Source organism: Sebastes umbrosus, chromosome 8, assembly GCF_015220745.1.
Source record: "Sebastes umbrosus isolate fSebUmb1 chromosome 8, fSebUmb1.pri, whole genome shotgun sequence".
NCBI classification, from domain to species: Eukaryota; Metazoa; Chordata; class Actinopteri; order Perciformes; family Sebastidae; genus Sebastes; species Sebastes umbrosus.
This window is the reverse complement of record NC_051276.1, coordinates 9071375-9084358: the sequence shown is the minus strand read 5'-3', so window position 1 is coordinate 9084358 and position 12984 is coordinate 9071375. Positions and strand designations below refer to the sequence as shown.

General features: G+C 40.8%; 1 protein-coding gene across 1 annotated transcript in view; it reads left to right on the top strand.

Annotated features, from left to right (window-relative positions):
• LOC119492522 (tight junction protein ZO-2-like) overlaps nt 1-12984 on the top strand; it is a 79481-nt gene that overhangs the window by 16646 nt on the left and 49851 nt on the right. The gene's annotated exons all lie outside the window — the stretch shown is intronic.

The following is a 12984-nucleotide window of genomic DNA, read 5'->3' as shown; positions in this document are numbered from 1 at the left end:
AGCTGAAACAGAAACCTTTTACATACTGAACATACCACCATGGCTGACATTTTCCTCACTCTGACTGCTGTAACCGTTACCCTCTCCACTAGCACCGCACTGTTGTTGTTTGCTATCGTCACGTGACAAACTACCTGCAATCAGTTCTTCTTTTCTTCGCTGCTCTAAAACAGTAGTTGCCAGTGGCAGCCATGATACATCCAGGGCGACAGCCAGCGCAGTGAAGGCTACTGTTTTGGAGCGGCAAAGAAGAATTGATTTACAGTTGAACAAGTACATTTTTTTCTGGGTTAATAAATTATGGTATCAGATCGGTGCATAAACTGGCGTACTCGCCGATACCCGATCCTGAATTTTGGGCAGTGGTAGACGCATTTCTGATACTGGTATCGGTATCGGAACAACTCTAACAGTGTAGGATAGAACTGGGACTCAGTAATGTCTTCTCTCTCTCTCTCTGTGTGTGTGTGTGTGTGTGTGTGTGTGTGTGTGCGTGTGTGTGTGTGTGTGTGTGTGTGTGTGTGTGTGTGTGTGTGTGTGTGTGTGTGTGTGTGTGTGTGTGTGTGTGTATCTGTTAGCTTTGCATCTACTTATATTTAAGATGTGTGTTTTCAGCAGCAGGTTGGCGTTCATGCATTCCTGCCAAACTTGCTCGAGACAGTGAAGCTGTCTGTCCATATTATTTATGTTCATTTGGTTCAGTGTAAGACATGATCGCACATTTTTCTCTCATGTCAGTTTATGTGTGCACACTAATCTGTTACAAATAAAGGAAGGAGGTTATTTATGACTTAAAAAGGAGACTACACTGTGGTGGATCACCTCGAGCAACTTTCCAAGTTGTGTGAGGTTTTCCAGTCTGCAAGCTGATTTTCACAGTCTACAGAAATGAATGGGAAGTTGGAACAACCCATTCCAAAATCTAGACTACATGCTTTGACTTAGACAGCGGTCAGCAGTAAACTGTATGTGATGTTGTTTTAAAGCACACTTTAAAAAAATATATAGAATTACTTCAATCTTTGGCTCCTATTTCCCATTTTTCACCTGTCCATTATCCACGTGTCCCCCTCGCACTGTCATAGTACAAAACTGTGGAAAAGAGTGCAGCGGTATACTTGATACTTAGTATTTGATAGATTATTATGGACCAATTCCACAGTAATGTGACACCACTCAGTACTCTCAGGTTCAGGAGTGTTTGAACTGACCCAGTACTTGTATTGTGTGTTTCGTGTGTTATTTTAGTACAGCTATACAACCCACTGCTGGCTGGATGGATCTGGTTCCCATGACCTTGTGCACGTGACTCTGTGTTTTGTGTGTTAGTGAGCGTGGGTTGGGAGTGTAGGTCATCGTTGTGTGTAACGCCACAATATCTCCATTGTTGTCATTCTAAGTATGTAATTGTACTTTGAGCGGCTCATGCTGCTGAGACACACAGAGCTCCTCATTCCATCTCTGCGGTGCTCTGACAGCACTCTATTCAGCTGGCACATTACCGTCGTTTGCTGGCTGACGTTGACCTCGATAATAATTAATCTTTTTAATATAACTCAACCAGTAGCATCTTTTTAGGGCTGGTATTGGTATTTGAGTGATTGAAACATTTGATAACAGTACATCTGCTTATAGAATATTTTTTTAATAGAAACAAACATTTTTGATACTGACATATGTGCGATAAGCTTAAACTGGCAGATGGTATTGACCATACTGTTATAACGCTCAGGCTCTTATAGGCTATACATTCACACTGCAAGCCCTGTTAGCCCCTGCCCTGGCTCCGTGATTTATTCTTTTTTTTTTACCTACAATGTACCTAAAACGACGTCGTAAAAAAAAAAAGTACCTCCTATTCCAGACAAAATTTGCACTAGAACCACAGAGATGAAATTCAGATTCCCTATCCACCTTTATTGGCCAAGTACGTGTGAACATACAAGGAATTTGACTGAGTTTTTTTGCAATCTCTCTTGATGTACTTTCACAGAAATAGAAATAACAGCTAGGGACAAGGACAACAAAGCTGGACAAATAAAGGTAAAGAATAGACAGGACTATTATATATATTATATTATATTATATATTAATGTTGTATATATGTTAGTTGTTAACAATACAAATAGTACAAAGAAATGCATACTGAATGGATATCTGGATGATTACGTACAGTATACATATAAAGATATACACAGCGTGTAGGATTAATATTGGCAGTGACAGATGATACGTACATATTTTAAAACGTTTGTGCATTAAAGAGTGTAAGAATTATAATTATAATAGCAGCAGTTGGTGTTTGGTGTTTGAGGGTTATTGACAGTGTATGACTGATTAAGTGTTCATCGGAGTGACTGGCCCGAGGGAAGAAACTGTTGTTGTGTCTGGTTGTTTTGGCGTGCAGCGCTCTGTAGCGCCTCCCAGAGGGGAGAAGCTGGAACAGCTTGTGAAGGGTCTGCAGTGAAAATTAATATCAATATTCTCACCCGACTATAAGTTTGACAGCAAAGTAGTGTGTTTTTCAAAATGTCTGATTGTTCCTCGAACACGGGTTGCATAATAACGGAGCTGTGTGCACCGAAGGCCTCGCAAGGACGACCTTGACCCTCACCTTGCTGCAGGTGTTGTAGTTAGAATGACCTGCTCCCTGTACATCAGGCCCTACTCCATCAGCTGTCAGGCCGGTTCAGCCTCAAACAGGAAGTTCAGAGCCACGCAGCTCAGTCTGTGCACATTCAGACACAATTGAGACTGTGGGCAGTGCGTACTCTATCTTTTTGAAGTTTGATATTTTTTTCAGCACAGTGCCGCTGCCTTAATGTCAGAGGGGTTTTATTGTTCTCGGAGCTGCTCTGTGCCTGCAGCCGCATTTCCACTTCAAAGCTCTCACGCCTAATTAGATATGTGTATATCCTGACCTACTCTCTGTTTATAGAACTGCACATTAGCATAGCACACACACACACACACACACACACACGCACACACACACACACACACACACACACACACACATAGAGAGGCTGTGCTGAGTGAACCATGTTGAAGCCAGTCAATAGACAGTGATTGATGTTGGTCTTTGATGGCCTTAATGAGGATGTGTGTTCCTACATCTTCTACAGTTATCTCCATTTACACATTTACATCTGTCTGTCTGTCTGTCTGTCTGTGTGGCTTTGGATGTGTGTACTGTATATCAGAATGTACATGATCTGCAGTTAATAATCTGCTGTTAGCGCTGCTCTTATAGATCGTAAGTCTTTTCTGACAGTGAACTGCTGCAGCTCGTTTTTTTTGGCAATGTTGCAATGTTTGTTCCCCCTTTTTCTTTTAAAAAACAACTTTTATTTCCAATAAATAAGAGTTTTAAATTTCAGACGCATAGTAGAAACAAAGTTTGGATGTATTTGGATTATAACATGCTGGCTATTGAGGTGCAACCTCCTAGTTGTAATTAAAACCCGACCGATACTGGATTTTTGAGAGCGATACCACAGTTGATATTTGAGACAGCCAGTCCTGAAGTTAATGTGAGTCCCTGCCTGATTGTTAAATGTTCCGCTGCTTTGAATGTAAAAACGGTCAGCCGTGCAGAACGGAGAGATATGGATGGTATGCAGTTCGGTGCTTCTGTCTGAGAAATGGCTCTAATGCAGATCCCACCGGTGTGGGCTAGGAGGAGTGTGTGAATATTTTAGCACTGATGCTCATCCAGCTACACATGCACTGTACACTATAGACAAATGTGAGTTGTAGGTGGAAGTAGACAAGCTGCCATTACTGCAGTGGTACCCCCCCCTTATAAACCTGCATATGCATGTAAAGGATTTCACTTTTTAAGCACTTTTATTGATAAATCTCAGGAGATCATGGTTACATGTTGAACATGCAGGCATTTAATGTCATTAAAGTTGCTACAAGGAACTTTTACTGGTTATGAAACAGTCTCAATGTAAGCCTCAATATGACCTACATAAGCAAACGAGACCATCAGTGAGAAGATTGGCTTGGATTGTTTGTCATCGGTGCCACCGGGGTCAATTGTGCTCCAAAGCTGAAGTAGCACTCTGTAGTTCTTCCGTATACAAGTAGATCACTGTCACGTCACTGGATGCAGGAAGAACAACAGATTTTGCAGCTGGAGAACACACTGAGGAATTTATTGCTTCGATCGACACAATTTACCATCAACACTGATTGGACATCCACAGAAAAAGTGTCAAATTGCTCTTTTAACAGACTTGCGTCCAGTTTTAAGAGTCGGTTAAACGTCTTTTTTTGTTCTGTGCTGTTATCAGCTGCTCCAACAACAAACTGTGACTTTTGGAAAAACAAGCCCCAAGTCTGTGCTGCATTAAATCAATTTTACTCTCACAAATCTCCGTTAAATCTTCATTTTCATCTCTGCATGCCGTGTTTTCATGTGTCAGATTTATTTATTATTTCGTCTGATGATTATGACAAAAATAATTCATGATTGATGAGTTTGCACTCATCAACATTTTCAGACGCTCCCCTCGGGTCAAACTTTACGTAAGGCTCCAAGAATAGCTAAATCATCACTGAGTTTCATATTGTGGCTGAAATAAACACTTCAGCCTCTAGGGGACACTAGCAGGTCTCTAAGAGAGGCATGCGGCATGTGATTGGCTGAATGCATTTATATATATTATGATGAATACTATTCATTGGTCTTATGAAGAGCAGGACAGCTGGAAAAACGACTGGAAACTGTGATATTTGTTCCTTAAAAAATCCTGGGAAATAAAAGACTTTTAGTTTAATTTAAAATTTCTCATTAGCATCAATAACCATCAGCTGAGCTGAACCATGCATAGAGCCTTCATGTCTGCAGTCTGAGGTCGTCTTACAGCGAGCTATAGTTGAGAGTTGCATGTCACTTAAACCTCCCGAGTCTGATCCAGAGAGTCGTCCTCTCCTATCTGATTCCTCCTCCGCTCCTCCAGCAGTCGTCTCTGCTGCTGCCGCTGACTCGTCCTTCTCTGGACTGATGCGGGCTGGAAAGGTCACAGGCTGCGATAGGGAATCCCTCGGTGCCTCAGCCTCTCAGCTCCTCTTTGAAGATTAAACTTCCATTTTAATGAAATCCTTCTCTCTCACTTTGCCATTGCACTCTCTACCTCCCTCCTCTCTCTCTCTCTCTCTCTCTCTATCTCTCTCTCTCTCTCTCTCTCTCTCTCTGCACATTGTGGGACTGAGGGTGTACTTTCCAAACTGTTCATAGATAATGATTGAACTTTTCCTAGTCCATGGAAACACCACATTGGAATTCTTAATTTAGGTGGTGTTCCCCTTTTAATAATAATTTGAAATAAAGGTTTATGAGTCTGAACAAAGTGCTGCTGTGTAACACTAAAACTAAACTTTGCAGACAACCATCTTCTCTGATTTAGGCTGCAGACTGAACTGAAAGCACTCTCTCTTTCAATCTTTGTCTCTGCTGTGGGATGAATGTCTTCAGATGTAGAGGTCGGCAGGTCGCGCTGAGCAGTGGCGTCCTCCTCTTCTCTCCCAGCATCCACGAGTCCGCTGTTTGCGGACGAGTTAAGATGCAGCCCCTCTCTTGTCCGACCGAGCGTAGTTCTTCTCGTCCCATTAGCGTCCTCTTCGGCTCTCCGAGGAGCCTTGTTCTTTATTCATAATGGAAAGATAATGCCTGAAATATTTACAACAACAAGGGTTAGGAAAGTGTTTCAATAAGAAATGAGGTAAAACATTTTTCAGAAGTTGCTCTGAGCTTTTAAGGGAACCAGGGAGGGGACAAAAGTCAAAATGTCTGATGGAAAATGGATCCCGTTTAACAGCCAACAATGGAGGATTACGTAGCGTAATACGTAGCGTAATCCAGAGTCCCCCGGTGGAGGAATAAGCAGGTCAAGAGTAATGGAAGAATGGAACAAAGCCGTTCATTTAATTGAACAGCTGAATTTAAAGAGCAAATGAACACAGTGGTCATTAAATCCTTTATTCTATAAATGTCCAAACTAATGACGAGTGTCCAGCAGCCGTTCCCAGAACCCAAACCCAAAAGGATTCAGTTCATAGTGATTATAAGATGGAGAAAAACAGCAACTCCTCACAGTGGAAGGATTATCACTTGATAAATGACTGACTTCAATTATTATTTAATAATATATATATATATATATATATATATATATATATATATATATATATATATATATTTTAATGTAGGTGTTATTTTTATATGTCTAAATTAGGGCTGTCAAAGTTAACACGATAATAACACATTAACGCAAATTAGTTTTAAATCCATTAATTTCTTTGACACATTAACACAACGTGGTTTTTAGGTTGTAGCGGTCTCAGAGTGAAAATACTGGTATCATAGGAAACTAGAAAAACCTAAGGAATCCATTGGTACCAACCATGTCATACTAGCTTGCCGTGAAACGCTCCAAACTTACGCTAAATTTAGGCGATGATAAACTGGCATGGCCATTTTCAAAAGGGTCCCTTGACCTCTGACATCAAGTTATGTTAAATGAAAATGGGTTCTATGGGTACCCATGAGGCTCCCCTTTACAGACATGCCCACTTTATGATAATCACATGCAGTTTGGGGCAAGTCATAGTCAAGTCAGCACACTGACACACTGATATCTGTTGTTGCCTGTTGGGCTGCAGTTTGCCATGTTATGATTTCAGCCTATTTTTCTATGCTAAATGCAGTACCTGTGAGGGTTTCTGGGCAATATCTGTCATTGTTTTGTGTTGCTAAATGATTACCAACAATAAATATATACATACATTTGCATAAAGCAAACATATTTGCCCACTTCCATGTTGATAAGAAGTAAATACTTGACAAATCCCCCTTTTTAAGGTACATTTTGAACGAATACAAAAATATGCAATTAATTAATCCTGATTAACTACGGACAATCATGCGATTAATAGCGATTAAACATTTTAATGGATTGACAGCCCTAGACTAAACACATCTGATCCAGATTTCCCGTTTTACGGTTCGACCATGTTTTGGTAAGAAGCCTCCCTGTTTTCTCATCTGCTCCTGTTTTAAGTTGCTGTTGAATTGACTTGTCCGATCGAGTCATGTTATACTCACTGCTCATTTTACAGCTAAACAGTACACTACAAGATGTTTCTGAAAACATTTGAGGAGAGAAAATAGGCATTACAGTAACGGAATATTGATTCATAATGTATTTCATTGGCGCTGCCTAGTTTGACCGTTTGATCAGAGTTCGCAAGTGATTGACAGCTGCCTCCGTTGAATGAACAGCCAATAGGAACGCTCTCTCTCTCTCTGAAATGACTAGATTTTCTAAAGCCTGAAAACAGAGCCATGAGGAGGTGCAGAAGTCTAGTTTTCTCTCAGAACACTTCCTTTCCTTACACATAACAGAATGATCCCAGTCACTTCCACACAGTAAGGCATACAGCTGATTAATTGAACACTGGTATCGGATCGGTACTCAGTATCGGCCGATACCCAAAGATCCAAGGTGTCGTATCAGTATCAGTATCTTCATTCCACTATACTAAGATATTTATACATCATGTGTCATTGTGTGGAATCCATGTGTGAACATGTAGTTAACACCAAAGTAGCTCTCCGGCTCCTCATTGAGACTTAATTAGCAGCTAATTACATTAAAACTATTTCAGCAGCCTGAACGGTGGATGAACACCTCACGCTCTCCCTGTGATCACACATTAATGCACACATTATAATGCACGATTATTATTATAGTCAACTATTAACGGATAATTAAATATGCATTGTTAACTCTACATGGTTATGCAGGATTACCAATAGTCTCCGTAGGGCTTTGACGATGAAATCTACAGCGTTGGTATATATACTGTAGATGCTGCATCACGGGAGAGAGGGAGATTAACTCTTTAAACTTGATTGATGCAGATTGTGTCGAACGTGTCACTTCCTCCCTCAGTCAAACCACATCACACAGACATCACACTGCTTGAGTCAGCGCAGAATCTGGACTCCATGGAATCATCTAAAATGTAAATTCATTCAGCATTAGATATGTTTTATACACCTGTATGTATATGTTGTTGTGTAGTGTCCCATATTGTGTAGTATGTTGTACTATACTGTGGATTTGCTGATTAAGACAACCTCCTTTCATCCCTGACATGAACAGTCTCACAGTGGTACCACATGTCATTATGAATAATGATAGAAGACACGGGCCCTCATCACCTCCATTAACTCATTTCCTGCAGAAAAGCTGAGTGTTTTTTTTTTTTTTAAATGGATTATTCTGTGTTTAATTCTTGGTTTGACAACTTCTCCCCTCAAGTAGCGGCCAATAAATGAACATAATTACAGGGTTGCTTGCAGCACTGTGTTCCTCAGCAGTCTGACAACACAGAGGCTTCAGTACCGATGTGTCGGCTCTACAAAGTGAACAAGCTGGCTCCCATCTGACAGACGATTTCTTTTTTTCTTTCTTTTTTGGGGTTTTTATAAAGAGACAGAATAATAGGACAATCCACGTCTCATTTTGTTAACAGCATTATGACTTTTGGTGGTCATGGTGAGACATTTGTATATTACGGCAGTTGAAAAATAAATGCATGATGACGAACAAATAACATTTTTGAAAAGAGCAAAAAAAAATTGTTTCATTTTATATTGTACAAGTTAAGTTTAAATACATGTGTCTGTATAGACTTGTGTAATCAGTTATTTTTGTTATACACATATCCCACTTTTTAACTATCAATATGCCCAAATATTACAATGTATTGCAGATGAAGAATCTTGCATATTTATTTTTTTGCAATAAATAAGAAACTTTCAAGTACGCAATTTAACGTGTGCACACATACCAATCATAGTTCAAATCGTTCCTAAATTTGGCTGAATTATAAAAGAAAGAAGTGGTACAAAAGCCAACTCTTACTGCTGAACTCAGCCAAATGATCTGGCTCACTAAAAAGAGCCGGCGTACTGCTGCTGTTTTTCTAAGTTCATGCATTTGTTTTGTCAGATGTATAGATTTGTAATAGTTAACCAACCACCAACTATATTATGGGCTATATTCATGTCCTGTGGTACACATAACAAACTCAACACTGCACAACTCACTTGCCTTTTATAACGTGCTATACTTATTTAATAGAACTTTATGCAGCATGTTGGTTTAAGCGGCGTATTCATCAGGTCATTAGGATTAGGATAATAAAATTCAGGCCGGTAATCTAACGTCAACTCAGGACACATCTCCACACACTCACAGCAGACCACCTGTGTTTACTGTTTATGTCAGTAACACATCTTTTAGTTGTATTACTACACACAAAAACTGCTTCAACAAAACATCCGCAAGAGTTACAAACAGCCAAGTGTCTTCCGTTTCAAGAGTTGGTCAGTTGCACTTCCATAATAATGAAGGATACAGGAATAGATATTAGTTTATTAGATTATATTCAACTGTATTGTCTTTGCACAGAGTACAGGTACTGAGACAACCAAATGCAGTTTAGCATCTAACCACAAGTGCAAAAAACAGTAAATCGTGTATGAACAGTGTGTAATGAATATACTAAGACATATGTGTTACCTGTGAGGCAGTTACAGTGGGCAGTGCAGGTATAAGTACAAGAAATGCTAATAGTACGACATTATATACAGAATAAAGAGCCGGAGGTATCCAATATGTACAGTATAGACAGTGGTATAATCTGAATACTCTATAGGTCAGTGTGTACAGTATGGTCAGTAGTATAGGATGTATGGTTATGTGAGAGTGTATACAGTGCAAAGTAGTAAGTGTATGTGCAGTAGTTTGGCAGTTTTGGGTAAGTGTAAGCTAGCAGCCATGAGGCAAAGACGGTTCTAGTGCTTTGGAGTGTTTGTTTCTGACTGGACTTGTGTTGATCATCATCATGAAGCTCTGGTAGCTCTGAGTAACTGGAGCTACTTCCACCTGACAGAAGAGAGTAGCCAGCTCTTTATTTTCAACATTATTTCCAGACACACACATCTCCTGCTTTCCTACAGAGCATGATTAAGTCTTGATGCCATTCATTACCTCTGCCAGGCGTCAGCCTGTGGGGAGATCATGCGTTCGGTCTGTCTTTCTGTCCACGGCTAATCTCACAAACTGCTGGACCCAGCAGCCTGATATTTTCTGTGCTCATTTATGACCGTTTGCTCAAAGACCTCTCGTGGTTGCGGTGATTCACAATTTTTTAAAACATATTTTATTGACTGTTTTATTCCGTCATTGACTGCCGACTCCTCTCTCCTCTCAACCGGGGGCCGCGAGTGTTCAACAACTGCTTCAGTATAGCAAAAGGTATTTCCTTCAATCAGCTAGGCTAAAAACAATCCTTGCCTAGTCTGCTGCAGGCCTCATGTTGGCCTTTGTTGTTGTTCAAAATCTGTCATCCGTAGAAAAGTTTGGTCTCATTTTGAACCGGAGCATCTGCAGATTAATTCCACACCTGTGATATTCTAACATGCTGAGGGCGGCCCCGGAAGTATGTATCTTTTTAAAAACACTAACAGTGTCCCTTTCTCTGGGTCTTCCGGCTTTCTGTCACAGTCCAAAGACATGCAGGTTAGCTTAATGGGGTTAATTGTTGCCCGTAGGTGTGAATGGGAAGGTTCTACCGTTGATGTCACTGTTATGAGAAGCCATTCATACATACATGCATACAGTACATTAAAGAGCACATCACTGTGTCTGCAGTGGAGGAGAGGATGAGTGTATCTCAGATGCCAAATCACTGTATGTCTTAGTGTGCACTTTGGATGTATGAATTATTGAGAGACCTACCTGAGAGCAGACCATGATGTGTCATCCATTTTCAAGAATCAGTGTGAGGCCTGAAGGCATAGAGACACCTAGTTGTCTTTTCTAGCTTTGGAAACATTATAACCACTTTCCATGTTATCATGTTGCTGCACGAACCATGTTAACATCAACAAACCTGCTAGAGCAATGTTACACGGGGTAAGGTGATGGGAACACTACTACTGATCCGATCAACATGTCCATCTATAGGTCTTCCATAGCATGGCAAAATCTACACATTCTTATTAACAATATATATTATGTTACCATAGCCTTTGTTCAGGTTACATAACAGCATGAATATTCAGTGATATTAAGTGTATTCTAAATGGACACCAGATTAAGACTATAGGTATATATAGAAGGAGCTCCAGCAGCATTTGACCACCAGTGACTGTTGAGCGTGCAGGACAGTGACAGTAACACACGGTCAGTACTGTGAGAGAGGATCATTTTAACACTCAGCATTTTAAAAACAGGAGCACACATGCATCGATGGTTTCCAGGCCACGTATCGCCGTTATTGATGTCTGCATTGTTAATAAATGTAGGGCGTTGATGTATGATGGTTGCATAAGTGTGGAGGAAATGAAAGCAGTCGTGTGTGTGTGTGTGTGTGTGTGTGTGTGTGTGTGTGTGTGTGTGTGTGTGCTTGTGAGGCTTAAGCCTCAGAATGAGTCCACAGAGCTGGTTTCTCATGTAACTACCATGATTCATCCAGTGTTTTCCCTCGTGCTAGCCGCCAACGCTGTTTCATTCTGTTGTTGATCACAGCCGATCTGTATCTAGCAGGCTAATTATCTTATTCGGGGTAAACATCATGTAACTGCCAACCTCGATAGTCACTACTTCAGTAACTTCCACGTTTTTCGACCTTTTAGTTATTTTCCTACATTTGCGCTTACGTGACACCCACTACAGCCCCCAGAGGCCTCGCCACCTCATATCAATCATGCTATATGAACAGGTCTCATAGAACCATACCACTACTTTTGCACATTCAGTGCTAGAGCTTTTTAAAGGACCAGTGTGTAGGATTTAGGGGGATGTATTAGAAGAAATGGAATATAATATTCATAACTGAGTCTTCATTCGTGTATAATCACCTGAAACTAAGAATCTTTGTGTTTTCGTTGGCTTAGAATCAGCCCTTCTTACTACATAGGGAGCGGGTCCTCTTCATGGAGTCTGCCATGTTGCCCCACCATGTTTCTACAGTATCCCAGTTCTCCGACATGCTTGTGAAACTGCGGTAATGTGAGCCGCCGTCTGAATTTTGTTGCTCCTAAAGTAGGCGAGGCAAAGATGGCATGGCATTACGGTGGTTTAACAGTCGGCGGCTCACATTATCGCAGTCTTGGAAAAGGAGTGAGTGAGTGGAGGGGTACTCAGTTGGTAGCAATCTGCGACCACACCACTATATGCCACTAAATCCTACAAACTGGTCCTTTTAAAGAGCTGTGGACTAAATCCATACAACCACTCTGGGTGTCAACAGGCATCAAAAAACTGGCCAAGAGACCTAGAAGAAGCAGCTCTTCTGCCTTTTATATATCCCCAGATGGATTGATTGATTGGCTACAGGTCCCCAGATTCACCAGCCAGTGGCTCGAGAGAGGGGAGGAGCAATGCAGCACAAATCAGTCACATTCACCTATAGAGAGGCGAAGTCCCGCCCCTTCCGGTGGACCCAATGGGATCTTATTTCGGAAAAATGTGTACGTATGGTACTCAACAGCGAGAGACAAATAATTTTTTGATTCCATTTGAATTACGCCATGAATCACACATATGCTGTTTGGCAATTTAAAATATAATTTTGCAAGTCCAGAAAGTCTCAGTTTGTCGTAGTATCATTTAGTTTAGTATGAAACCGCTCAGTGAACTACATCTCTCGTCTCACACGACATACGTCACCAACACCAGCTAGCAAACTTAGCTATGTTCCACGCACAAATGAACCGTTATCTGACCTGATGTGTTTTGTCCAGAGACTCCTGGTCTTTTTTTATCAGCCGGGAAGAGAAAGAAATGTGAAAACAATGTTACAAAGTAAAAAGGGATCCTTCGTAGTGATGAACCTCCAGAGAATTATCAGCTGAACCTGCAGCTCCCCTCAACTTTACACAGTTTTATTTAGATT